Genomic DNA, 26,282 nt, shown 5'->3' with positions numbered 1-26,282 from the left:
TGAAATGCTCTGTGATAGTTCTTCAATAGGATATTATCAAATGAGTGTCCATTCTGAACAACAACAACAAAAAAGAAATATGGAACATTAAAAACAGGGTGGATTTTCCTAAAATTTGTATGGAACCACAAAAGACCTTGAATAGCTAAAGCAATCCTAAGGAAAAAGAATGAAACCAGAGGTATCACATTTCCTGATTTCAAACCATACTACAAAGCTATAGTAATAAAAACAGTATGGTACTAGCACAAAAATAGACACAGAGAGAGCTTGGAATTAAACCTCCACATACACCATCAACTAAGCTTCATCAAGGGAGCCAAGAACACCCAATGGGGAAACGATGGTCTCTTCAACAAGTGGTGTTGGGAAAACTCGATAAACACACACAAAACAATGAAATTGGACCCCTAACTTAACCCACTTACAAAAATTAACTAGAAATGGATCAAAGACTTAGATATAAGACTTGATACCATAAAACTCCTAGAAGAAAAGGTAGGGCAAAAGCTCCTTGACATTGGTCTTGGCAATGATCTTTTGGATATAACACCAAAGCACAAACAACAAAAGTAAAAATCAATAAATGGGACCACATCAAACTTAAAAACTTCTGCACAGCAAAAGAAGCAGTTAATAAATGAAAAGGCAGCCAACAGAATGGGAGAAAACTTTTGCAAACCATATATTGTATAAGGGGTTAATATCAAAAATACATAAAGAATTCAAACAATTCAATAACAAAAGTAAAAACCAATCTGATTAAAAAATGGGCAGAGGAACTAAGTAGACATTTTTCCAAAGAAGGCATACAAATGGCCAACAGGTACACGAAAAGATGCTCAACATCACTAATCATCATGGAAATGCAAATCAAAATCATAATGAGATATCACCTCACACCTTTAGAATGGCTATCATCAAGAAGACAAGAGATAGCAAGTGTTGGCAAGGATGTAGAGTAAAGAGAACCATTGTGCACTGTTGATGGCAATGTAAACTAGTTCAACCAATATGGAAAACATGGAGTTTCCTCAAAAAATTAAAAATACAACTACCATATGATCCACCAATTCTTTGTTTTTGTTTTTGTTTTTGTTGAGGAAGATTAGTCCTGAGCTAACATCTGCTGCCAATCCTCTTTTTGCTAAGGAAGGCTGGCCCTGAGCTAACATCCGTGCCCATCTTCCTCTGCTTTATATGTGGGATGCCCACCACAGCATGGCTTACCAAGCAATGCCATGTCCACACCCAGGATCGGCACCAGCGAACTCCGGGCTGCCGAACCAGAATGCGTACAATTAACCACTGTGCCACTGGGCCAGCCCCTGATCCAGCAGTTCTACTTCTGGGTATATGCCCAAGTGAAGTGAAAACAGGATATCGAAGAAATATATGCCCTTTCGTGTTTGTTGCAGCATATTCGCAATAGCCAAAATCTGGAAGCAATCTAATTGCCCATCAATGGATGAATGGATAAAGAAGATGTGGTGCATATATAGAGAGAGAATAGAATATTACTCAGCCATGAGAAAGAAGGATATCCTGCTAATTGGGACAATGTGGATGGACCTTGAGCACATTATGCTAAGTGAGATAAGTGAGACAGACAGAGACAAGTACAGTATGACATCACTTATGTGTGCAATCTGAAAAAAACAAACTCATAAAAACAGAAAGTAAATGGTGGTCACTAGGGGATGGGGGGACAAGAAAGATGTTGTTTAAGGGTACAAACTTGCAACAACTAGTAAATAAGACCTAGGGATCTAATGCACAGTGAACACAGACAATATTGTATTATAATCATCAAACCTGCTAAGAGACTAGAACTTAATAATTCCCGTCACTGAAAAGAAAGAATAATTATGTAACGTGAAAGAAGCACTAATTATCACTACAATGGCAATCATATTACAATGTATAAAAGTATCAAATTAACATGTCATATACCTTAAATTTACACAATGTTATATGGTAAACATATTTAAATTTTTTTAATGTAAAAATCTTTTTAATTAAAAATTTTTAAAAATAGGATGGCTTTTGTCCTATTCTGGCCTCCACAGTTACTCCTGCATATGCAACATAGAACCACTATTTCCTCCAATGCAGTACTTGAAATTTGAGTGTCCTTGAGAGCAAACCTTTTACCTTTTGGCAATAACCCAGTTGGACTAGATATTTAATTAGAATTTCTTCCTGAACGCATAGGTCACTTGCTATTAGAAAACACTTTCTAACTAAAAAAAGTTTGTGCCTTCCATCAAAGAGAATGAATGGCCTATTATTTGAAAGTAGCATCCTTTCTTCCACAGAAACCTCAGTGATATTTGTTTTCTTTCAAGAATCAGAGTTCAAACTTAGCACATTCGTACAAGTATTGTCATGACTGACAGACACTAGGAAACTCAAGTACAGCACGACTCACCCTATAACCAAGTTGACCATGGGAGAGTGGATCTTAGAGCTCAGCCAAAGTGGTCTGGCTCCTGTGACCTAAGGATTTCATCATAAGGCGATTTTACCTAAAAGGCATAAAAGTGACTCTTGGCTGAGACCTGAGAGGAAGTGACTCATCTCCATGATTTCCTGAGAGGTGTTCTCACTCACCCGGAGTCCTGGCTTCCAACACTTCTCATTTATGAAACAGAAATCCTGCCTTCTCTGAGATGACTGTGTTTCTTGGAAGGAGTTCAGCCGGGCAACTCAGATCATCAGGCTTCTCCTGAATCCATATCTGATTCCTGATTTCCATTATAGACTGGAAATAGAAGGACTGCTCACCTTTGACAGGTTCATTTGGTGAAAGATATCTGGCTACTTGCTGATCTTCTTGTTTCAAAAGTCTCAAAAAAAAAACACACTGGCCTTGAACATACAAGTTCAATCTTAGAAATAAAACACCAAAGCTAGAGTAATTCAGAACAGTGTGTTTTTATTTGCTTTGAATTAAGTTCTGTACGAATTTAGGGAACCACATCAGTTTTGCTACTGTTATCCAGGACTCTGACAATCTGATTTGACAAGCATCCATCCTGTTTGGGGTGAACAATTTGTCCTGGATTGCCTGGGACAATCCCTGAAAGTTGCTCATCCCCAAAACTCCCTCAGTCCTGGGGAAACTGGTATGGTTGATGACACTACTTTAACAGCCAACAGTCCAAAATCTCTTCCTGAAACTCTTCTAAGATCTAACAAATCTTACTAAGAGGGATTTCCTTTTAGTATCTCTCCTGTGAGTTCATAGCTACTTCTAAATGATGGGGAACAGCAGGTATATTCATTTCTTAGGGCTGCTGTAACAAATTACCACAAACTGGGTAGCTTAGAACAACAGAAATGTATTCTCTCTGAGTTCTGGAGGCCAGAAGTTCAAAATCAAGGTGTCAGCAGGATCATGTTCCTGCTGAAGGCTCTAGGCAATAATCCTTCGTTGTTTCTTCTAGCTTCTTATGGGGACCAGCAATCCTTGGTGTTTCTTGGTTCGAGGCAGCAAAACTCCAATCTCTGCCTCTCTCTTCACACGGCCATCTTCCCTCTGTTTCTGTGTCTCTCTGTGTCACGCCTCTTCTTATCAGGATACCAGTTATACTGGATTTAGGGCCCACTATTATCCAGTGTGACCTCATTTTAACTTAACTAATTACATCCGCAAAAACCTATTTCCAAATGAGATCACATTCACAAATACTAGGGATTAGGACTCCAACACATCTTTTTGAGGAACATAATTCAACCCATAACAGCAAGTCACCCCTTTCTTCATAATTCCAGTGGTTCTCAACTCTGAACACACATTGGAATCATTTGGGGGAATGTTGAAACCCTCACTCACACACACATACCTACAAATGCCCCTTCCATTCTCCCCACAGCAAGAAATTAAATTTGAATATTTGGAGGAAGCCTGGGCACCAGTACATTTTCAAGCTCCCCAGGTAGTTCTCATATGCATCCAATGTCAATAACCCTTCACGACCTTGACGAATGAGATGTGGAGCTAAAGACAAGAAGAATTACTAAGAACGGCTTTAAGTATGACCTCCTTTCCCCAAAATGAGCCCCCTCCAAACCAGCCTAACCTAATTTTAAGACAACTCAAACTCTTGTGGGTCCCTCAGTAAATTCTGAACTAACAGTAAAAATGTATGTTTTAATAACACTGAGAAAGCACCCAACATTATCTCACCCAAGAGGAAAAGTATCTGGCAATTGAATCTCTCAAAGTCAACATTTTTTTAATGTAAAGTTAATCTGGATATATATTTGACTGTTTTTACTGACCTGAAACTTGTCTTAAAGCAAAAGATTTCCATGTTGTTCATTCCAGAGATATTAATAAATATTTCAGACCAGAGAAAACTGGGCCCTTTCCAAGATGAGTGTCAACCGAAAACACAAAAGTTTTGATTTGGGGAGAAAAATAATTAGTTTCATATAGATGGGGTTTTTCTCTCTACTTTCTCACTGCTTTGTGGTTTTTCTTCCTGCTTAAACTAGAGTTAGGAAGACATTTCTTGCTATTTGCTTTCCCATTCTCATTAACAGTTTTTTTTTAATTTACATTTTCAAGAAATAGCATTTTCTGAAGATGACCAGCAGTGAGCTCACTGAGATCCTACTGTGTGCTGGATGAGCCAAGAGGATCAAGTAGAAATAAAACAAGGTGTTCATTTAAGCAAGTCAAAGATAGTCTATTGCACACTCATCTTCCTTCCTTTCTCTGGGCTCTGAACATCCACACGCCCGCCATGCATTCATCAAGGCACTTTTCTTTCCTGCCAGATCTGTAAGGGGAAAGATTCACTTCTCCTTCCCAAGGTGTTATTGATGCCTACAAGCCTGCAATTACTTGATGAAGCTAATGGGTAGCAGCACTTAAAGGATGGTGCTTTGTGGATCCATTGTCATAATCCATGTACAACAAACCAGACCCAACACAGCCAGACAAGCTTTCAGCCTATTATTATGTGGGGCCTATTTGAATTACAGGTTTGGTTAAATTTATAATTTAGCCATTGCACTTAGCATACTTTTCTTTTCTTTGAAAACTAACTCCAAGAGAGACATTTACAAAATTCCTATCTTCAAGCAGTCAGATGAGAAATATGTCAAGTGACATGGGTGGCTAGAGGGAGGGGATGCGAGTGTACTTAGAGTAGTAAACTTAACTGCAAATGGAATTTCACAGCAAGCTACTTTTTACCGCTTTGTCAATGGATACAGCATATGTATTCATCCTTGTTTTAACTCCCTGTTAATCCTGCCATAGCCCTGGAAAAAGAGTGGTGTGAAAAACAAGTCCCCATGTCATCCCTCCGCCCTTTCTCATCCCTGCCTGATCAGATAAGCCCTTAACACAGCATGAAGCTATTGCATTAAATGTTAATGTTTTGGCTCAGGAGTGAGGATGCCACTTCAGATGGCCTCCTTTAGTTGGAAAAGAGTAGTATTCACCCGAGAGGTCAGCAACAGATAAATACTTCTAAGACAGGTTAGTTATGCTTTAGATCATTCAATATGTGCACCACGTAAGTGATAACTAATACCACCGTTACACAAATATTTTATTAAAACAAACGTGAAGCCGTCTTGCAAGAAAATTAAATTTCACATATGCATCGTGCATAGTGAATTTGTTTATACATCTATTCAAACAACGGTCGCTGAGCACTGAGCCAGGGCCAAACACCAGGCTGAGTGCTGGGAACGCACAGGCACAGCCTCAGTGGCGAGCTGAGAAGATGGGCGTGCAACAGATAATTACAAGAGACTGTGATAAGTTCTGTAAGAAGACTGTGTACTTTGCTCAAAAAGCCCAGAGAGGGGCTGGCCCCGTGGCCGAGTGGTTAAGTTCGCGCGCTCCGCTGCAGGCGGCCCAGTGTTTCATTGGTTCGAATCCTGGGCGCGGACATGGCACTACTCATCAGACCATGCTGAGGCAGCATCCCACATGCCACAACTAGAAGGACCCACAACGAAGAATATACAACTATGTACCGGGGGGCTTTGGGGAGAAAAAGGAAAAATAAAATCTTAAAAAAAAAAAAAAAAAAGCCCAGAGAAAGGAGACGCTATATCTCTGCCTGGTTGGGAGATGACAGGGAGGTTGTGAAAGTCTTGAAACAGGAGATGATTTTGGTATCGATTTTTAAGAATGAATTATTTACAAAATTAATCAGCCAGGGAAGGACATTCCAAGGAAGAGTATGTGCTAAAGGATGGGGTCAGGAAAGGGGCAGGGGGATCCAGGCAAAACCACAAAGTGTAGCATTGAGTGGCCATGGAGTGTCCGAAGAGAAGTAGGAAATGCGGCAAGAGGCAGTGCAGGTAGAATCATGAAGAAGTTTATGCATCAAGCTAAGTGGGTTTAGCTTTATCTTCTGAGCCAAAGATCATAACCTGGTGGCTCCCAGAAATTTTTAATTGATCCACACAGTGATCATTTTTTTAAACACTGAGCTAATATTTAAAACTCAGGAATTCCCCCCCCACACACACACCCCCCCAAAATCTGATATCTGGCTTTTTAAAAAATATATATATATAGAACTTCTAGCAACAGTAGGCCTGTATTCCCACATTGACTTAACCAGCTGGATATGAGTAGCAGCTGGTTTACTCACACAAGGCATTCACTCTCCAGTTTGCCACAGTCCCTACCATTCTCTATTGTATTTACCACACTAAGGACGAGTGTCAACTGCCATTTATCATTGAGCTTGACCTTGTTTTCCTTGAAATAGAGAGAAATGTTTCTCTGAACCCACATCTCTACCATAGATGGGAAAATAAGAGATGATGAGGGGCACATGATTACTCCCAGACTGCTTTGTTCATTTATGTTAACTGCCTGGTTTCCAAAGGGTACAAACCTGAGTTTGTAACCCCTTCTCTAGACAGAGAGAATCAAGGTGATGGCAAGATGAAATATCTTTTTCTAATGAGTTATCGGGCTTTGAGGGGCTCTGGAGCATTATTAACTGCTGTTTGACTAGAGGACTCAGGATACCTGAACCCTATCTTGGATTCTCTTCCCTGTGATATTCTTGAGGGAGTTAAATGCCCATGAAACAAGAAAAATGGAAAATATGACCCATTTCATTAGTATGGGCTGGACTTGTGCCCTTCACTCCATTGCAGAGATTTTTATTAAACTGGGCTAAAGCCCGTGGTTTAGGCTTAAATCCAAGCTTCTTCCAGCTAGGCAGGGCCTGAGCAATAATGACAGCTTCAGAGGAAGAGAAAGAGTAAGGTGACCACCACTGAACCGGGACGGAAGCCTCTGACCCAGCTTACTACCTGGGACAGAACATAGGACAGAGGAGACATATCCCGGGCCATGGTCCTACCTATTCATGACATGACCAATCCATGTCTGGGAATTTGAGTGCCCTCTGCCAGAGCCCTTAAGAAAGGGACCCTGGTGATAGTGTAAACAAGATGGCTGGGGAAGGAGGAGGTAAGAACATCAGTGAGCAGGCAAATGCAACGTCTGTGAAAGAAATGGCACCTGTAGCATCAAGGAGGGATGGAAATAATTTGTTTAGCTAATGATACAAATAGAACAGCAGGGTACCTAAACCTAGTACCGTCTCCCCAGTACACCTCCTACACCGTGTATGGGTCGCCTCCGCTGGACATGAGGGCCCCCAGAGTATAAAACAGAAAAATTAACAGGGCAGGGCAAAGACAGTTCCCGGGGCAAGGATCGCTCTTTACTGAACCCAGAAGTGGGAGAGGACTCAGGGAAGCCCAGGGGGAGGTGAGATCCTGGACAGGGGACAGTTTAAGGACAAGCAGTGCACACTGCTGTTGGCAGAATTCTCCGCTGCCTCTCCGTCATGATGGGAGGAGAGGCGGGCCCCCCTTCAGGAGCAGACTGCCCCACCACAGAGACGCGGTCACAGAGCCCAGACAGCATGTGTCCCCCGAGGGAGGGGAGACTCTGGTCAAACACTATGAGTACATCAGCTTAGAATCTGGCACAATGTCCCCAGAACATGTGGCCAAAGGAGAGCAGAGCAACTGTCCCAGTGTCACTTGGGAATGACTGTTATGTGACTCTACCCCCTCAGACTCCCATTTCCGTAAGGCGAGGACTCAGCCACGAGTAGCAGAGGAGCCGTCTTTTGGGGAGGCTTAAACAGAGAGGGGTTTAATGGCTTCACGTTACCAGAGGTCCAGCGTGGGCAGTCTGGCTGCTCACCAATGCCCCAGGGCTCCTGGCTCTGTCTGCTTTCCCTCTTCCATGCTTAGCTTCCTGGATTTTATCTTCATGCTTGTCTTAACGGTTGCCGGCAAGAGTGGCAGGCTCCCCACCCCATCCCGGGCCTCAGGTTCACATCCAAGGTGGGAGGTAGTCTACAGAGAGGAGAGAGACCGAAGCAGCTTCTCAAAACCAAGTGAGACAAAACGAGGCACCTCCAGCCCAAGTTCTCAGCCTCCTGGATCTCCCAAAGATTCAGCAGCTGCGTCCCTACGCACACATTCCTGACAACACCCAGTATCCTTATAAGAAACATGTTTCATTTTCCTTTGTCACGTTTATACTAGCTCAAGTTCATTTATGTTTACTTGCAAAAACAAGTCCATGAGGTCACTCATGAGGTCAGTTTCACCTGTCAAATCATACAGCTCCCTCCCTCCGAGTTCACGCGGCCTTTCAACTTTAGTTGGAGGCCCATTTCTAAACCTTTATGTAATTATGGTTGACGGCTTACACAATAATAAGAGGAATGGCAGATACTATTATTGAGCACATGCTACACTCTGGGCACTGTTTGGGGCATTTTACGTTCCTTTTGTCATCCTCACTCAGTCCTGACAAGTAAATGTCCTTGTGCATAAGGACATTGCTGCTCAGAGAAGTAGCTTCCCTGAGACTGCGCAGCTAGTAACGATCCGAACCTAGTTGGGCCTGACTCCACAGCTTAATCCACTCTGCTAGGGTTTTTCAGTGTGTTCTGAGGGCCACCTGTGTTAAATTCACCTTGAATATTGCTAAAAGTTCAGATTCCTGAGTCCTTTTTCAAACAGACTAAATTATACTGTCTAGGGTTGGGACTATAGGTTAGAGTTCAGGACTCTGCAGTTGAAACAAGTTTCTTGGTTAATTCTTCCCCATGCTTTTGGTCCTAAACCATGGGAGCTTCCTGGGTGGGATCTGAAACTGGCCCCGTATACAGAGAGCCAAGAGAGACTGAAGAAAGCGGCAGGCCACTCCAGATGGGTAGGCAGCAGGTTTAACAAGCAAAGGAACTTACATACGAGGCTTGTCCTGGGCGGCCGTAAGACAAGTGGATCTCTGCATCTGCCTGCCAGAATCTTAACAGTCTATGCAGAGGCCTTCCCTGGGTTCAGTCACATATTCAGTCCAGATGGTCTCAGCAACACATTGCTCACTCAAGGCCGCATCCTTGAAAATGGCTCCCACTGTGGAACTGTGGGCAGAACATACGTTCAAGAACAGGGGAGGGCTCAAGGGCCAACCCCGGTCATGTCCTCTCTCTGACCTCCTCAGCCTTAAAGGCACAGGCCCTCCTCTCAGAGGCTCTCCTGCGGTTCAGGTGGGGGTTATTGTGGTTAGCTCTCCTGTGGTCAGCGCCTGCCAGCATTTTTCACTGGAGTCAGTAGTGGTATAAGGACAAATAAAAATTAAAAATAAGAGGCTTAATTCTCCCTGTTGAAAATAATAGAAGAAACTTCTCGCACTTCCTTTTTCTTAGAGCATTTACTTTAGAAAACTTACCATTGTAAGTACTTTCTCCTCTGAGATGTATATAAATCCTTTTGAAAACTAACTAGGCCTTTTGTCAGCTCTAGGACCCAGAAATGTCTTCTCCAAGGACCTGGTAGCCATCTCTCTGAAAGGTAGATATCTAGGGAGATAGCACCCCTGCCTCCCAGTTTCTGTGGGAAGGTAGGAGCCTAACTTTGGTGGGTGCCCTGCTTCAATTTGCAAAACTACGTCCTGTCATAAAGACAGGACGTTTGTTTTCCTCTGGATAAAGCCAATAAGCCAACACAGAGGGTCACCCCAATTACCAGGTGAAATTAGGATGGACTATGTGTGACAAGTGGTTCCGTCAAGTCCTCTTACTTGAGGACTAGTTACTGTTTATCTTGAAACACGCATGGAATGGGTTGTATCTGCTTTGCTACATAAGGGAATGAGATTTCTTTCTGTCTTTGCAATCTCTTAACGGATTGCCTATGACATCACCTCATTCTGGTTTAACACTTATTCAGTAATAAAACTCTTTTTCTCCACTACTTTTGTGGAGAGGATTTCTGGGTTGGGAGAAGATTTGGCTTTTAATTATATTTCCCCAATGGTAGCAATGTTCCTACTTTGCAAGATGAAAAAAATAAGTTTTAATTCTTCCTAAATCAGCTTGGTAGAAAAGATCCCCAAGAAAATGGTATTATTCGTGGCCATATCAGGGGTAAAGATAACAACCTAAAGCACCAGAGACATGTACCACAAGTCTCATCTCACACTTGCTACACCTTCACCCTTTCATGGTAGATAAATTCCCCCCAAAAGAACCACCTCACTTTCTTCATCTGTGAGCTGGGATGCCATAACAACAAAACCACATGGCAGCTGAAGGCACTTCCTCACAGAAGGTTCCTGTGAAAGTGATTATCCAGGAAAAGGTCAAGTTAAAATGATTCTGGAAACCACACTTGTAAAAGCTCATTTCAGGAAATAACATACAATAGAAATAAGATAATCGAGTCTAGAAAGGTTAAAACTGACAATTTCCACCCACAACATCCTTTCCCGCAAAGCCCTCGGGGCAGACTTTCCTGTGAAAGCTGAACAGGTCTGCACTCCCGGCGTCAGTTCATGCAGCAGGTCAGGGCTGATAAACCCACCCCACAAGGAGCTGAGTATAGGCTGAGTCAGGGACACAAAGGTTCCTGGGGGAAATAAGTCAGTTCCATCAAGGATAGAAACACTTACTTCTTCTGGAATTACAGAAAGAGGATTTCTTCCCTCTGCCATTCTAGGATTTTCACCTGCAAGGCAGATAAGGGAAAACTTAGCTGAAGAAATTGAGAGAAACGAGAGTCAAGAAGATACTAGGCTTTTTGTTTGTTTAGGATTTCGTTTTGGATTTTTTGCCTTTCAGTCACTTTTTTGCAATTATTTTCCTCAAAGTAAGTTAAAACCTCTCAAACCTATAAAAATATTATGAAGGAAGAAAGAAAATAGCACCAACTCCATTTTTCATTTAAAATCACCAGAAGCCAAAAACTCTGCATAAGTTCCATGTTTCTTAATGTTTTCTATTAAATGTATAAAAGACATAAGAATAATCAAAATTTCTTTACTAAAAATCCTGAGTTTGCATTTTCACTCCTTTGCCAGTTAGTTAAAGCATAAATGCTGAAAGAAAACTTCCTCTATGCTTGTAAACACAGGAATGGACCCCCTACCTGAGGAATTCTTCCAAATCCTTCACTCATTTCTAATTTAACTGTATACGGTCTGGGACTTTGTCATTGAGTGTGATGCTGGCCCTGATATCAGTTCCCCTACATTAAACCCAGCATATATGGGGTTAAAACCAAAGCACTCTTTCCCTGCTTACTCCCTGGCTTCCTGGCTCCAGAATCCACTATGTGCCATGGAGACAAACAGTCAAGGTCGCTCACCTGCAAATTCCCTTATCCTCCTCCTCTCAGTAAGCAGTGTCGCAAGGCCAAATACAGGCTGAAGGGAAAGCCCCGACTAGCAAGGACACTGACTCACCCCGCCCCCCATAAGCAGCCACTTTCCTCACAAACCTTTAAAACCCCTTGCTGCCCCTCTTTTGGGAAGACGAGATGAAACAAGACAAATTTGAGGGCTCACTCTCATCTCCCAGCTGATGTCATCCAAAATAAAAACCCTTTCCCTGCCATAAGCCTGGCGTTCCAGTTTTTATTTGGCCCTTCTTAGGTGGCAGATAGCGAACCTATGTTTGTAGGGACTAACAAGAGTAAGGTTGACAGCTCGTCTTAGATTTCAATTTAGATGAATGTGCTTCTGTCCTGAGAAGGTGTGTCCAGCTCCAGCTTCATCTACTGTTCCTGGCTAATCCCTAACAGCCCCACAACTGACTCTAAGAGAGCAGCACAACCAAACTGTCCACCCCCCTCTCAGGACAATATCAATAATGGGACCACTTTGGACATTTGGAATATAATTGCAAACTTTAATCAGAGGCCAGTAAAATTCTTTATCCACTAGATGGAAAAATAAAGGACTTGTTACGTAGAATTCCTTTGGTTTAGTCCATCATGGTTGCCCCTAAAGCCAGGAGTGGAAAATTACCTACGAAAGGGGCAAGATTAATAATCCTTTCTAGGTCACGAGAAGGCTTTTTTTCATACAGACTACATGACCAACCTCCATTCTAGAAAGTAATGCAAGCCCCAAGTCAATTTAGGCTTGTGTAAGTGTCAAACAGCCAGCACTGTGCAGCACCCAGCAGACCTCAGCCCTCGCCTGCACTGATGCAAGTGTGGTATTGGTAAAGATGAAGAGCATGTGGACAAGCTGCATCTTCAACATCCCCTGTCTGTCTTACACCCACCTCCCCACAACTACCTGCAACCTCCCCCCAGAAACAGGACTACAAACCAACAGGTCGTAATTCAAATCTATTGCTACCAGAGGAGGAAACATTCTACAACAAGAGAACATTAACATAAGATAAGGCTGAAACAAAAAGTCAATGTGTAGACACTCTACTTACGCCATCAGTGATAAAAACTGTGTCTCCTCTTTCCTGGTAGAGCTGTGATACTAACTTTAAATTCTTTCATCATGCATTATCTCTGGATCTCTAATGTGTAGGGCTTAGAGATTCGCTTTCCTTTTCATTTTAAACACAAAGAGCATCTGTTGGCTGAAATAGTCATCTATTACCGACATCCCACTTTCCCCTCTATTATCAGCCCAAAAAGGTATGCATGACTGTGACCAGCAGAAGAGCTCTGCTGTTTGCTCTGCAGCCAACAAAAGGTTTTGGAACCAAGCTTAGAGGGAGCTTGGGGAATGAGGTGGGCCTGTTGGTCTCCATGTAGGAGTGAATTGGAGGAGGTAGTGGCCCTGAAAAGACACGAACTACAACATGAGAACATTTCCCACTTACAAGGTGGGTGTTCCTGGTTCCTGCTGTGCTCTGACTCACATTGAGAATAAAGTGGAAAATAGTGGTCCTTTTAAGTGCTTTCCAACAGCCTGTTCCATGTGGCTCCTGATGGCAAAAATGATGGGGAAAATGAACGATACGGCACACATGGTTAGCTGACTAAACCATATCTATTTCTCCTTCTTGCTAATAAAACCTTAATTTTGACTGGAGTGAAAATATGTCCTATCCCAGGGAATGAATTTTGATTGGTGTAAATCAATCACGACCACCCACTGCCCACTTTCCCAGTCCTTCTTGCACTGGGGGGCAGCCATGTGACCCAGTCCTGGTAATGAACTGTCAAGGGAAGTCAGGCAGGGACTTTGGGGGAAAGTTCAACTTTCCTAATAAAACAGAGAGACAGGTTTGGCACTGTCCTTTTCTTCCTGCCTTGAACACAGATGTGGTGTCAGGACTTAGAACATTTTGCTACCAGGAAAAAAAAGGCCAAGAGAATCTTAGAGACACTAGCTCTAATGTCATTGAACCACTGAGCTAATAATGCCAGCTTGTTACGTGGGAAAAATAAACCTGCAGTCCAAGTTTCTGTTGTTCACAGTAGAAATCATTCCTGAGCCAAAATATCCACTCACCTTCTATTGCTTTGATAGAAGAGTACAAAACGGGGAGGTTTCTCTTGAGGAACACCAATGCTTACATTGCCTTTATGTTTATTTGGGATTCCCTTTATAATGCAGCGTTAATGTTCATATTTATGTCAGGTTCACAAGAACCTGCCCTAGTGAAGGACCAACCCATAAAGAGCTGCCACCAGTGTTTTACCCTCACAGCTCAAAACTGTCTTTGTCAAGACAAAGAAAATCCGGTTGGTTCATCTGCCTGGTCTGCCCTGGCCACACGCAGAGAAATGGTTTTCACAGCCAGTTAACACCATGGTGTGGCGGACGGCTCAGAGACAGAAGAAAAAAGGTATTCTCAGTAAAAACGAAGACTCAGAGAGCTGCCAATAAGGAGAAAGTGGATCTTAAAATCATGGTATCACAGGGGCGGGCTCGGTGGTGCAGCAGTTAAGTTCGCAGGTTCCACTTCGGCTGCCCGGGGTTCGCTGGTTCAGATCCCGGGTGCGGACATGGCACGGCTTGGCATGTCATGCCGTGGTAGGCGTCCCACATATAAAGTAGAGGAAGATGGGCATGGATGTTAGCTCAAGGCCAGTCTTCCTCAGCAAAAAAGAAGAGGATTGGCACCAGTTAGCTCAGAGCTAATCTTCCTCAAGAGAAAAAAAAATCATGCTATCACAGCAGGAAAGTTTATACAGGAGTATTCTTTCATAGAGGGAAGAACAGTTTGCCTAACTAGATGAAATTCTGGTGTCTTTCAGCTATTGATGAAATTCAGGAAAGATGGTCAACCACCCAGGACCTGATGATCATTCACAGGCAAACAAGCTATTCATCTGGTTATACACAGTCTTGCACCAACCATAAACAACGATCAAGAAGCCACCCAAACTCCAGGCCTCTCTGAGAGAGGTGCCAGAAGAGTTAAATGCTGTGTGCTCTGAAAAACACTGCCAGCATAAAGTAAGTGCTCAGTAAACATCTGTTCAATGAATGAACATTTTCTAGCTTTGAAGGGAGAGAAAGCCCCTAGCTTCTGCAAAGTGACATTGGCCACATCCTATCTCATATAGAAGAAACACATGAGCATGTGGAAATGACAGTTCACACAGACATGATGAGATGACCTAGTTTCTGAACACCCTACTGGAGGACTAAAGGGGAACCCACTTACTTTGTGCATCCTAGTCTCCTGGGCTGAATGGCTCATATCCCAGTATACTTAAGAGAACTTTCTTCTGAGAGCACCGAACTGATATCGACCCTGATATCAGTTTCCCCACATTAAACCCAGCATATATGGGGTTAAAACCCAAACACTCATTCCCTGCTTACTCCCTGGCTTCCTGGCTCCAGAATCCTCTATCCTCCATGGAGACAGACACCGTCAAGGACAAGCACCTGGACCATCTCCTCCCGCAAAGAGATACGGGCTGGTGGGAAAGCTGCTGACCAGCAGGGTCATGAGCTCCCTCCTCTCTGCAAGTGTCTCAAGGCCAAAGACAGGCTGGTGGGAAAGCCCTGACCAGCAAGGCCATATGCTCCCCTCCCCTACCTAGAACCCCAAATAAAAACCCTTCCTTTTAGCTTTTGGGGAGTTTGGGATTTCAGCGTTAGCTGCCCTCTCTCCTTGCTCAGCGTTGCGCAAAAATAAAATTCCTGCTTCCTTCCACCACACACGGTGTCAGAGATTGGCTTGCTGAGCAATGGGTGAGCGAACTCACTTCAGGTTTGGTATCAAAACCACTGCCAGTAATCTTTAGAGACTCCTCATAAGATCTAGTGGAGAAAATCATTGATGTTAAAATAGAAAGTTTCTTTAAAACATAATTCATATTCTTTTAAAAAGAAAGAGAGATTGTGAATTCCCCAAAACTGATGGTTGAGTTCAACGGGTCAGATAATAGGTGAGAGTCTACCACTGGGGAAACTGACAAGAGTATTTATTGAATGCTTACTAGGCATTGGCGCTTTGCATAGGTTAGTTCATTCAATCTTCAAAATGACCTTAGGTGGTCATTACTATTACTGTTCCTCATTGTGCTGTTAGGAAATTCAGACTCAGCAAGGTTAAGAAACGTAAGACCTTAAGATCACACAGCTGTTAAGGAGTGGGGTTCAGTTCGACCCCAGACAGTCTAATTCCAGAGCCCACACTACGCTCCCTTAAAAGTACCCTAGGGGCCGGCCTGGTGGCACAATGGTTAAGTGCGCACGTTTGGCTTTGGCGGCCCAGGGTTCGCCAGTTCAGATCCCAGGTGCAGACGTGGCACGGCTTGGCAAGCCATGCTGTGGTAGGCATCCCACATATAAAGTAGAGGAAGATGGGCACGTATGTTAGCTTAGGGCCAGTCTTCCTCAGCAAAAAGAGGATGACTGGCAGCAATTAGCACAGGGCCAATCTTCCTCACAAAAAAAAAAGAAAAGTAAAAGTATCCGTATTTTCCTACAAAATGCTTGAGCACAACTAGGCCAATTCCTGCAGGTTACTGTATAGTGGGGCTCCCTGGCTGGGGGGTGCCACCGAGCTGCGGTCTGTGTTCAGGACGGAGAAGGATCCTCACTAAGGGCCCGAGAAACAGTCCAAAGACAGGGCTTCTCAGGGAGTCCCTGCTCCTTTTCCCTCTCTGTATCCTTCCTCTCTCCCAATCCACACTCCATACTATCTAATAATGCTGTCTAAGGAAGCACATTCACTTTAGCACATGTGTTCCCTTGGTATTTTTAGATTAATTAGGAACTCTTCTCTCTGCCGATGAGAGACCCACTTCCAAGAAGTAGCTCTCCGCCACCAACTTCCTACACAACCTGGAGAACAAGTCGGTCAGAGCTGAAATTATCTTGTTTCCCAGTTTGCTTGTTTTTGTCTCCTCCCATGAGAATGTTAAATTCTACGAGAGCATGGATCATATCTGACCTGGCCTAACATGGTATCTGACACACAATTGTTGCTTAATACATATTTGATGAATGAATGAATGAATGAATGAACGAAGCAGCCACAGAAAACAGAGAAGTTGTATACTACGTCTACCAATTCAGGGTTGCACAGATCATTGACGTTTTTTTCTTCCTTATTATTGTTATCATCATAAAAATAACTGTAGATTATTAAGTTGCCTATTAAGTGCCAACACTATTGGGCATTTTACATGCATTATCTCATTTAATCTTCATAAGCCACAGGGAAGACATTATTATTCCTGCTTTACAGATGAGGAAATTGAGGCTTAGAGAAATTATTTGCCAAAGATTTCCAATTGCCTTTGAAGGGCTTAAATTTCTTAATATGGTTTACAACTCCAACCTCATCTTCTTTCTCGGCTCAAACTCCAATCTGATGCTGCATTCTCTATCAGTTAGAAATATGGTATATAGTGGCTTAAACAGAATTATTTTCACCTAAGAAGTCTGTAGGAAGGAAATGCAGGGCTGCTACCATGGCTCAATGATGTCAGCAAGGACCCAGGCTCTTTCTATTTTCCCTCTGCACTCTCTTCTGGTATGCTGTGTTGTTACTTCATGGTCACAAAACGGCAGCTGCTCCTGTAAGCACACTATCATCATTCAAAGCAAGAAGGAGGAGGAAGGGCGAAAGTCTGTGCCAGCCAGATTTTCCTCCTTAATCATGAAGACAAAAATTTTCCAAGAATCCCTCCAATAAACCATGCTAATACTTCATTGTGCAGAAATGTATCACATAGCCATCATTAGTTGCAAGAGAAGGCTCTAGGATGGAAGTGGAAAAGAAAAAAGAAGACAGAAATGGCTCTCAGTTTAGCTAACCTGCAATGTCTGCCACTCAACCATCCATAGCTATTTTCAGATACACAACATGTCAGCGCTCACTCTTATTTCCAGATCCTTGCACCTGTTCTTCTCTCTTCTCTCTTCAGCTCAATGTAAACGTTTCCTCTTCTTTGATGTCTTTCCTGACTTGGCACCTCCCACCATCAAGAGTGGGTAAGTGCCCTCCTATTAGCACCTTGGACTTACCTGCCTTTTTTCTTGCCTGTATTCTCCACTAGACCAAACTCTTTGAAGGCGGTGCCACATCTTTTTCATCATTATGTCCCTGGCGTCTACCACAATGTCTGGCACAATAAGCCTTTATCGAATGAATGAAGGGACAAAGCAAGGGATCAAGCTCAGGTCTTTCCAATTCCAAAGTCGATGCTCCATTCACTATATACTGCTGACTCCTGGGAATAAAGCATTCTTAAAAATCCATTGAAAACTCTCCAAATTTCCCCCCAGATACACCATGGAGTTTTATTGTCGTCATCATCGCCATTATCACATTTCTCATTCACTCTTTAATGGCTGACCAGAAACATTTAGTCACCAAGAGATGAGCAGGAGGAAAACAGAGCCTGAAAAATAGTTAAATGGGGTGTCCAGTCCCCAGTCCTCAAGAAAATTGAGAGATGAATATAATTAAGGAAAACATTGCAGAATTTAAGCAGGATGCTCTGATTTACGTACTTGTAGCTCTAGCACTAACTGACATTTGCTTTTCATTTTTCCATAAGTGTTTAGTATTTACAGACCATAGCTCATGTTGTGTGATTTAAAAAAAAAAAAAATTGAGTTCCAAATGTACTGTGATGGCTCAGAGGTAATTGTTCATTCAAATAAAAAGAACACGGAAAACCAAGCTTTCAAGCAGACAAGGCTTTTCAGAGATGACTGAGAAAATGTTATGCTTAACTTGCACAGTGCTGTTAGAGAGAAAGGAAATTACTTGTCATCTGCTGGCAAGATGTCATTCCTTCACCAGCTCTCTCTGGACTCACAAGAGAGGCAAACCAGCAATAGCACTGCTCTGGCCACCACGGGGACAGAAATAACTACTTTCGCCTGGGAGCACAGTCTCTGTTTTCTTTGGCATTTTAATTTGGTCACAATAGGTCACTTCCTCTCCTTTTTTCCATACTTCCCCCACTCAACACTCATACTTCATACATGTTAATGGGTCATCCACTTTTCCATTTCAGCATCTTTTTAATGAAAAGAAATCTTAACCACTGTGGTGATTTTAAATATGTTCACAAATGCTTTGATGCACCTCCTTTCAAAAGATGGAGCCTATTCCCTTCCCTTTGTATTCAGGCTACACTTAGTGACTCACTTCTGACAAATAGAATACAGCGGAAATGATGGTGGATGACTAGGAGACCAGGTCATAAGAGGTACTGCAATTTTCTCCTCTTCCTCTTCCTCCTCCTCCTCCTTCTTTTTCCTCTCTCTCTGTGAGAGAAGTGTCCATGAGGATGCTCAAGAAACCCTATGGAGAGACCCACATAGCAAGGAACTGAGGCCTCCTGCTAACAGCCATGGAAGTGAGCTTGGAAGCCGGTCCTCCAGCCTCAGTCAAGTCTCAGATGACTGCAGCCTCATGAGGGACCTTGAGCCAGAGCCATCCAACTAAGCTGCTTCCAAATTTCTGATCATGGAAACTATGAGGGAAAAAACGTTTGTTTTAAGCCACTAATTTTGGGAATAGTATATTACACAGGAGTAATTGACTAATACCACTACATTAAAGAAATATTTTGTACAATTAAGATATCACCAATAGCCCACCCTCCTAATATGGTTTCCATATTTGTTTATCTTCAACGTGAAAATGCTTTATATCATTATCATAATGCAAATTCAATTCCGATTTCTGCCATTTTTCTCATGTTTTGTCATAAATACTTCCCTTATTGTTATAACGTCTTCACAGTTAACATTTTAAATGTTTGAATAACATTTGACCACAATTTTTTTAAATGTTTCCACTTGTTGCACATTTCAGGGCTTTCCAGTTTTTTCTTCTAGAGATTTTACTGCAGTGAATATCTTTGAATATATAGCTTCCTGCTTCTCTTGATTTATTTGGTCAGGCCAACTTTCTATATTTGAATTACTGATAAAAAGAGTATGAACATCTATGTGGCTCTCATTGTCATATTTACTCTTTCAAAAAGGTATTCAATTTGGCAGCAATGAATAAGTCTATCGGCTATCCTACAACCATAAATGTACTGTAATCTTTTAAAGTCTTGCTAGAAAGTACAAAATTGCATCTCAAGTTTGCTTTCATTTGAATTTCTTTGACTCCTAATTAGGTTAAATGGTTTTCTACTTGTTTAATTTCAATTTTTTTACCCACTTGTGAATTTTCTCCTCCTGTATTTTATGCTTATTCTAGTATTAATGTTTAGTTTTTCTTATAAATTCAAATTTAAAATTATAGATTAGAAATATTAAACTCTTGTAATCTTTGATTAAAATGCTTTTCCAGCCAGTTATCCATTTTTATGTTTACTTTCTCATTATACAAAATCCATAATTTTTTACATTCAAATCTATCAATACTTTTATGTTATTTCTTCTATTGCTTTCTATTCCTGCAAAACTAAGAGAGTTCACATCTTCCTCTGAAATGAGTTGCTACTTTTTTCTGGTTTCTCCAAAATTTATGAAGAAGTGGTTTGTTTTGTTTTGTTTGTTTTTGTATTTACCTCCAATCCATCTGGAGTTTGTTTTGGTGTGTAGTGTAAATGCAGATTTTTTTTCAAAATTCTTCTTCAGCTTATTCATTTTTTATTAAAAATAGTTCACAGGAACTTGGCTTTAAAATTTTTACAATATTCCTAGGGCTCATTGGAGATCACTGAAGTGTCCCCCCAAAAACTGGCAAAGAGGGACAAACCTGGGACCTGTGGTAGATGCTACTGATTGAGATTTCTTTTCTTTTTTCTTCTTAAAGACGGAAGAGACAAGCACTTCCGGGGGACTGGGCGCCTCCCCAGCCCCAGGGGGTGAATCGTAATTGGCCCAAGCCTAATGTCTCATTTTTCTGTGCTTGTTTTGGGCTTGTGCTTGTCTTAGCATGTTGGCCAATGATATGTGAGGGAAAATCTGCGGGGGCCTCTGGGAATGGTTTTTCTCACTGAACAAAAAGAGACCTTTCCATCAAAGTCGCTAGCTGCATGGAATGCCTGGAACATGTGGGACACCTTGCAACCGTGAGGACAGGCCAGAGACAGGTCAGAGTACAAACACTAGAGATGATGGAGCTGACAAAGGGGAAGACTTGGGTCCTGGATGGTGTTGTCAAGCCACAGACTTAAACAACTCAAGAACTGCCCTTCCTAAGAACATGTTCTGGGAGAGAGTGTATATTCCTATTTTCAAGCCACTTTCAGATATCTTTTCTGTTATTTTCAGCTGAAGGTATCCTAAATTTAAAAACCTCTTTGATAATTTTCCCTTGCTCATTTATTTCTCTCATACCATTTAGAAATGATAGTACAAGTTTAAGAAGCTGATTCCTGGATTGGGAAAGAGGTCAAAGCCAGCACTCAGCTAGGAGAGGGCATTCTGTGAACCTCCCTGTTGGCAGGAGCTGCAGTCTTCACTGTGCCAAGAGCTTGTGAACTGTTTCTCTCCCATGTTCCCAATGCCTTGGTGCTCAGGCCTCTTCACCTTCTTTCTCAGTTACAAGTACAGAACCCTAAGTACCTACAGCCTCCAATTCAAGAGAATGAGTTGCAGTGAATGGCAAGCACCATTTTCCTTTGCCATTAGAGGGAAATCTCTCGACCCGTCTTTATCTGCAACAATACAATGAAAACTGAGCACTCTGCTAATAAGATTTTGGTAGTATGAGCCCTAAGTTGCCATGTTCTACAGATCCTGCCACAGAAGAACAAGGGTTGGCCCTGTTAACAACCATCTTAATGGTTGCAAATATTCAGATGGTTTGTCTACACCACTGGTTTTCAAACTGAGCTCCATGGAACCCTAGAGGTTCTATAGACATACCTCAGGTGAAGGTGGGAGGGGTCCAGCAAACAGAGCTCAGTTCTGGCCCCCTCTTCAAATGAAAAGCTTTGTTTGTATCTATATTACATATATATTGGTCTTGTACAGAAAATTCCATTTGAATAAGGCTTTTTTTAAAAAAAAGTTTCAAAACACTATTCAACATTCTTGATGTTTGGAGCCATCCAGATGTTTGCAGTCAGGCAAAATAAGCAATCAGATCATGAAGAGAAAGACAGGAAGAAAGATAGAAGATACTATCTCTATCTTCTTGTTATGTTTCTTTTCCTTCTTGTCATTTTTAGTATAATAACAATGAAAGATCAACATTTATGTATATTTTTCATATGAAACTGAAAAATATGACGCTTTCAATATTGGATCCTTGCTCTGCGTCTGGTCTTCTTGAAGTTTGTTGGACGGGGGTAGGCAGTAAGGGGAATAAGGTAGGTTCTCACTGTTCCATTATAATATAATAACCTGACAGCACAAATTACTGGCATAGCTTTAGCCATATTGGCATGCACAGGCTATTTCTATTGATCCCTGAACTTTAAGAGTCCATGACCTCATCCGAAGTATGCTTTTTAATAATTCACTTCATTTAAGGGCCCATTAAAATGTCAGAACTGTCATAAAGCTTGTAAACACTTAGTTACCTCTAATGTCTTCAAAATAATAATGCATTATTGATGAAACCTTGGTTCACAATCACTTTGCTCCCATTTGACAAAACCAACACAGCACATGCTTTCTCCACATCCCACCACACGTTCCTCTTCAGCAGCAACGCTTTGTTCCTAGGCCTCCCATAGTTCTTCCAAAAAGAGTTCTTTGGAATCTTCTCTTGTTCAAGGCCAAGAAGATTGACCTATGGGCTGATTTATTTCAAAGAAGAAACTGGCATATGATATTATTTTAAAGTTGCCTTGAGAAGCCACCAACCAGAGTCTGCAAAAACAAGAGGGGGCTGGACAGTGAGAAACCCATTGCTAGCTGAAACGTTTGCTACTTTGGATATATGAGGCTTTCTTCTGTAGGAATTCACGGGAGTGTTTAAACACACAAACCTGATGCCAGGTGCCTTTCCAGTGGAACATGAGCACAAAGAACAGTATTAGTTAGAGTACCAATTAAACCGAGAAAAGGAAAAAAAATTCTCCAAAACATAGGGACTCTCCCTAAAAATAAGATTGCCAAATAAAATGCTGGATACCCAGTTAAATTTGAAGTTCAGACAAAGAACAAATAATTTTCAGTAAAAATATATCCCAAATCCTGCATGGGACATACTTATACTAAAAAATCATTTGTCATTTATCTGAAATTCAAATTTGACTTGGCATCTTGTATTTTTATTTGCTAAATCTGGCAACCCTACCTTCTAAGACAAATCTAATGCTTCACCTAACGTTAAAAATGCTGATGGTGCCAGCTCAGTAGTGCCCAGTCCTGGCTCCACATTAGAATTATCGGTGGTTTCCTGAGCCCACCCTTTCGAGCAGCAATCACAGTCTCTGGAGTCAGACCCAGACACACTTTCACGCTCCGCAGGGGCGTCTAATGGGGGCCAGGTTTCAGAACCACTCTGCAAGACGATCGTAATGAGGCCAACGTAAGATCTCAGAGAGGCACATCTGCGGCATGTCAAGGGTGTCTCAGGCTCTAGTGGCAGGGAAATGCATGTCTCTTCTAAAGAATATTCAACATTTTAACGTAACTTTAAATTTGAAAAATAAAAACTTATATTTTATATTATAAGCTACCAAAAAAATTAAGGATTATTGTGTGATTTAGACCTGGAGAGCTAAAAGAGAAGATGAAGCACAGGGCCGGGGACCTGGGCAAGTCCAGGATGAGCAGAGTACCCGGGATGGAGAACCAGAGGCAGGAGGCAGCCAGGATTTAGTGGATGCACAGGTGTCCCAAGTCAGAGGGTAGCAGAGACCAGAGCTCAGGAAGGCAGACAGCGAGAAGCAGGACCTCAGGCCAAGAACCTAGACAGAGTCACCAGCCAGGCACCAGCTGATGCACAAGTGATCGTGTAGTCCTTCCGATCACAGGAATTTGGGGGCTCCAATCCCAACACCTGGCTGACCCAGGGTTCACAGATAACACCAGGGTGAGTGTTTGGCTAGAATGGGGAACAGAGGTGCAGAGAAGGGCAACTGATAAAGTCACTTATCTGAGTGCAGTTCCAGCTGACCTGTACCCGCCATGACCTGAAATGAGTTTGGCACTTAGAAGGCACAGCTTTCAGTCCTGTGTACTTTGAGCAAGTTGGTTGATGCCTCTCAACCTCAAAGTTCTTTTCTGAAAAATGGGGAGACCATAACCTGCTTTGCAGGGATGTGTAGGCAGCATTTTCAATCATTAGACATATGCAAAAGGAATGGAATGCAGCCTACAGGTGTCTCCAGTGGAACCCGTCACTTTCCGGGAATGATCACTACTGACATGTGTCCCATGTCCTTCCATGTCCTGGGCCTCCTCAGCTCCTCCTCGAGGCTCCTCTGTGCTCTCACTCAGAGGTGACTTGTTGACAAAACAGTGGGGATCGAGTGCCCGTCCCAGCACCCTGCAGGGTGGATGCTCAATGAACGCTTGCTGCCTTAATTGGACTAAGAAATCTAGACAGACGTTCCTCTTTCTGAAACGCTTTAGTATTCTGAACAATACATAATTTAATTTTCTCTTCTATCTACATCAGTTTAAGCCTGTATTTACTAGCTGTGTGACTTTGGACAAATGATTTAACTTCTCAAAGCCTCAGTGTACCCATCCTGTAAAATGGGAGCATTAATGGTATCTACCTTACAGCTTTGTCGTGAAAATTAATTCAGATTATGTATGAAAACTTTTAGCCCAGTACTCGACACATGATAGGTACTTTAAAACTTGTAGGTATCACTAGAATCATCACCACTCAATTCAGCCATTGTCCCAGCAGAGTTCTTGACTCAGACTCATGCATTCCATGGCCACCCCTAATCCAACTACCTAGAGACAAGTTTGCACTGAATGCTACCGCGCCACAGTGGAGGCTGGGCATTCTGAAGTCACCCACTGCCTCAGAAACCATGAAAAGAAGCCATAAATATCCCACAGCTCTCATTGACTACAAAATAATAAAAGTCATTCTGCATTTGCTATACCCCCTTCCATCTCCATTTTTTATCCTAGGTCTATATTTTACTGAGATTTTCATTCTCCTAATAAAATAACATCATGCTTTTACGATTTTCTCTATGCAAAAAGCCTTAAACTATCCCATCCTACCCCCCTAAAGGCATAAAAGTAAACCTAAAGCCATATGGCACTGGTATTAAAGTCAGCATATTGTTGCGCTGTATAATTCACCATCATTACAAATGATTTCTCACTGATATTATGGTATTAACCCACTCTGGTGTGCAATGATTCATTATAGTTTTCCTTGCAGCCCAGGCAGCTGTCTTTCAACTAGAGCTCAGCTGAATTTAGCCGCACAGACATGTTATGTTACCAGCACCATTCCCCAGCCCCACTCCCCGCCCCGCGAGCTGCCTCGAGGAAGCTGTCTGTTTCAGACCATCCACAGGGTTTCTGGCTTTTAGCAAAGCATGCTGCAACTCCATGTCTGCCAGGTCCCATCATAATTTATGGAGGTCATCAGTTCCATCCATCATTAAAGACGTCTAACCTTGTCATTTGAATTACGCTAGAAAATTTTAAGTCAGGGGCCTGTCTTCCTAATTTGTTGATTTGCAAGTTCGAGGGTAGTAAACAGGATTCACAAGAAAGAGTGTAGAATTTCCTTCAGTTAATGAAGAGGATGTGAATTTGCCTTCCTTTCAAGGAGGGAACTTAGTACTTAACATACATGTCAACATACATTCAACCAATACGTAGGCAATCTTTATGCATATATAAAAATACATCACATATGTGAGCATACAAATATGTGTTTGTCACCTTGATGTCCCCAATCTTACAGCCCATCTTAACATTCAAGTAGAATGATTCAAACAACCATACTATTGAGAAAGAGAAAAGCAGCCCCTGATATCCCAGAACTGGCCTGGCACATGCACACAGCTAGGCCTGGGGGTTCTGTCGAACATAAATAATTTTATGGAGCATCAATATTAGACAAGGCCACTCTGTGGCCATGATGGATCAAGACAAAAACAAGACCATTCCAACTGTGTGAACACAGATGAAATATAAACATTGTCCGACCCACAAAATACCAAAACATCCCCCGCTCCCAGGTAATATGTGTAGCTGCTGCTTCTTTACCTTTAGCCTTGCTCTAGTCCAGTTAAGATACTTAATCACAGAATTAGCCCTACTTCCTGACAGCATCCAATCAGAGCAAAGCCCCACTTCCATAAAACCTCCCCCAAATCACCAAGACAAGCCCAAATCCCGTAAGTCCTTCTGAACGCCTTTCACTGAGATGCCGCACAGTTCAACAAGCAATAGACTTACCTTGTTCAACTGCACTTGTGTTCCTGTAGCCTTTGGCTAGAGGACATTGACACCACAAAATACCAGTATCTATCCTTCTTACCTTTTCAAATGTCACCTTCCCTTGGTGTATTTGAGGGGAAGGGGTTCATCTAGCTTCCACATCTGGGTCAATCCTGCTTCCTAGCCATTCTCTGGATCCTAATTGGCTCTCTCAGCTTCACCTTAGGAGTCC

At 42.2% G+C, this 26,282-nt stretch overlaps 1 long non-coding RNA gene across 2 annotated transcripts in view; it reads right to left on the bottom strand.

Annotated features, from left to right (window-relative positions):
* The window catches only part of LOC106781739 (uncharacterized), a 173,963-nt gene extending 164,471 nt beyond the window's left edge, over window positions 1-9,492 (bottom strand). Inside the window, exons 1-2 of one of the 2 annotated variants that reach the window (XR_001378466.3) lie at window positions 9,270-9,492; window positions 8,180-8,367 (exon numbers count right to left, since the gene is read on the bottom strand). This is a non-coding gene — a long non-coding RNA (uncharacterized lncRNA). The remainder of the gene's footprint in view (window positions 1-8,179; window positions 8,368-9,269) is intronic. The other variant, XR_011426447.1, reaches the window with a different exon arrangement.
* Between the last annotated feature and the right edge of the window lie 16,790 nt (window positions 9,493-26,282).

This window comes from Equus caballus, chromosome 15 (genome assembly GCF_041296265.1).
Source record: "Equus caballus isolate H_3958 breed thoroughbred chromosome 15, TB-T2T, whole genome shotgun sequence".
Classification (NCBI taxonomy): Eukaryota; Metazoa; Chordata; class Mammalia; order Perissodactyla; family Equidae; genus Equus; species Equus caballus.
The sequence above is the reverse complement of the archived record's forward strand: the minus strand, read 5'-3'. Positions and strand labels throughout refer to the sequence as shown.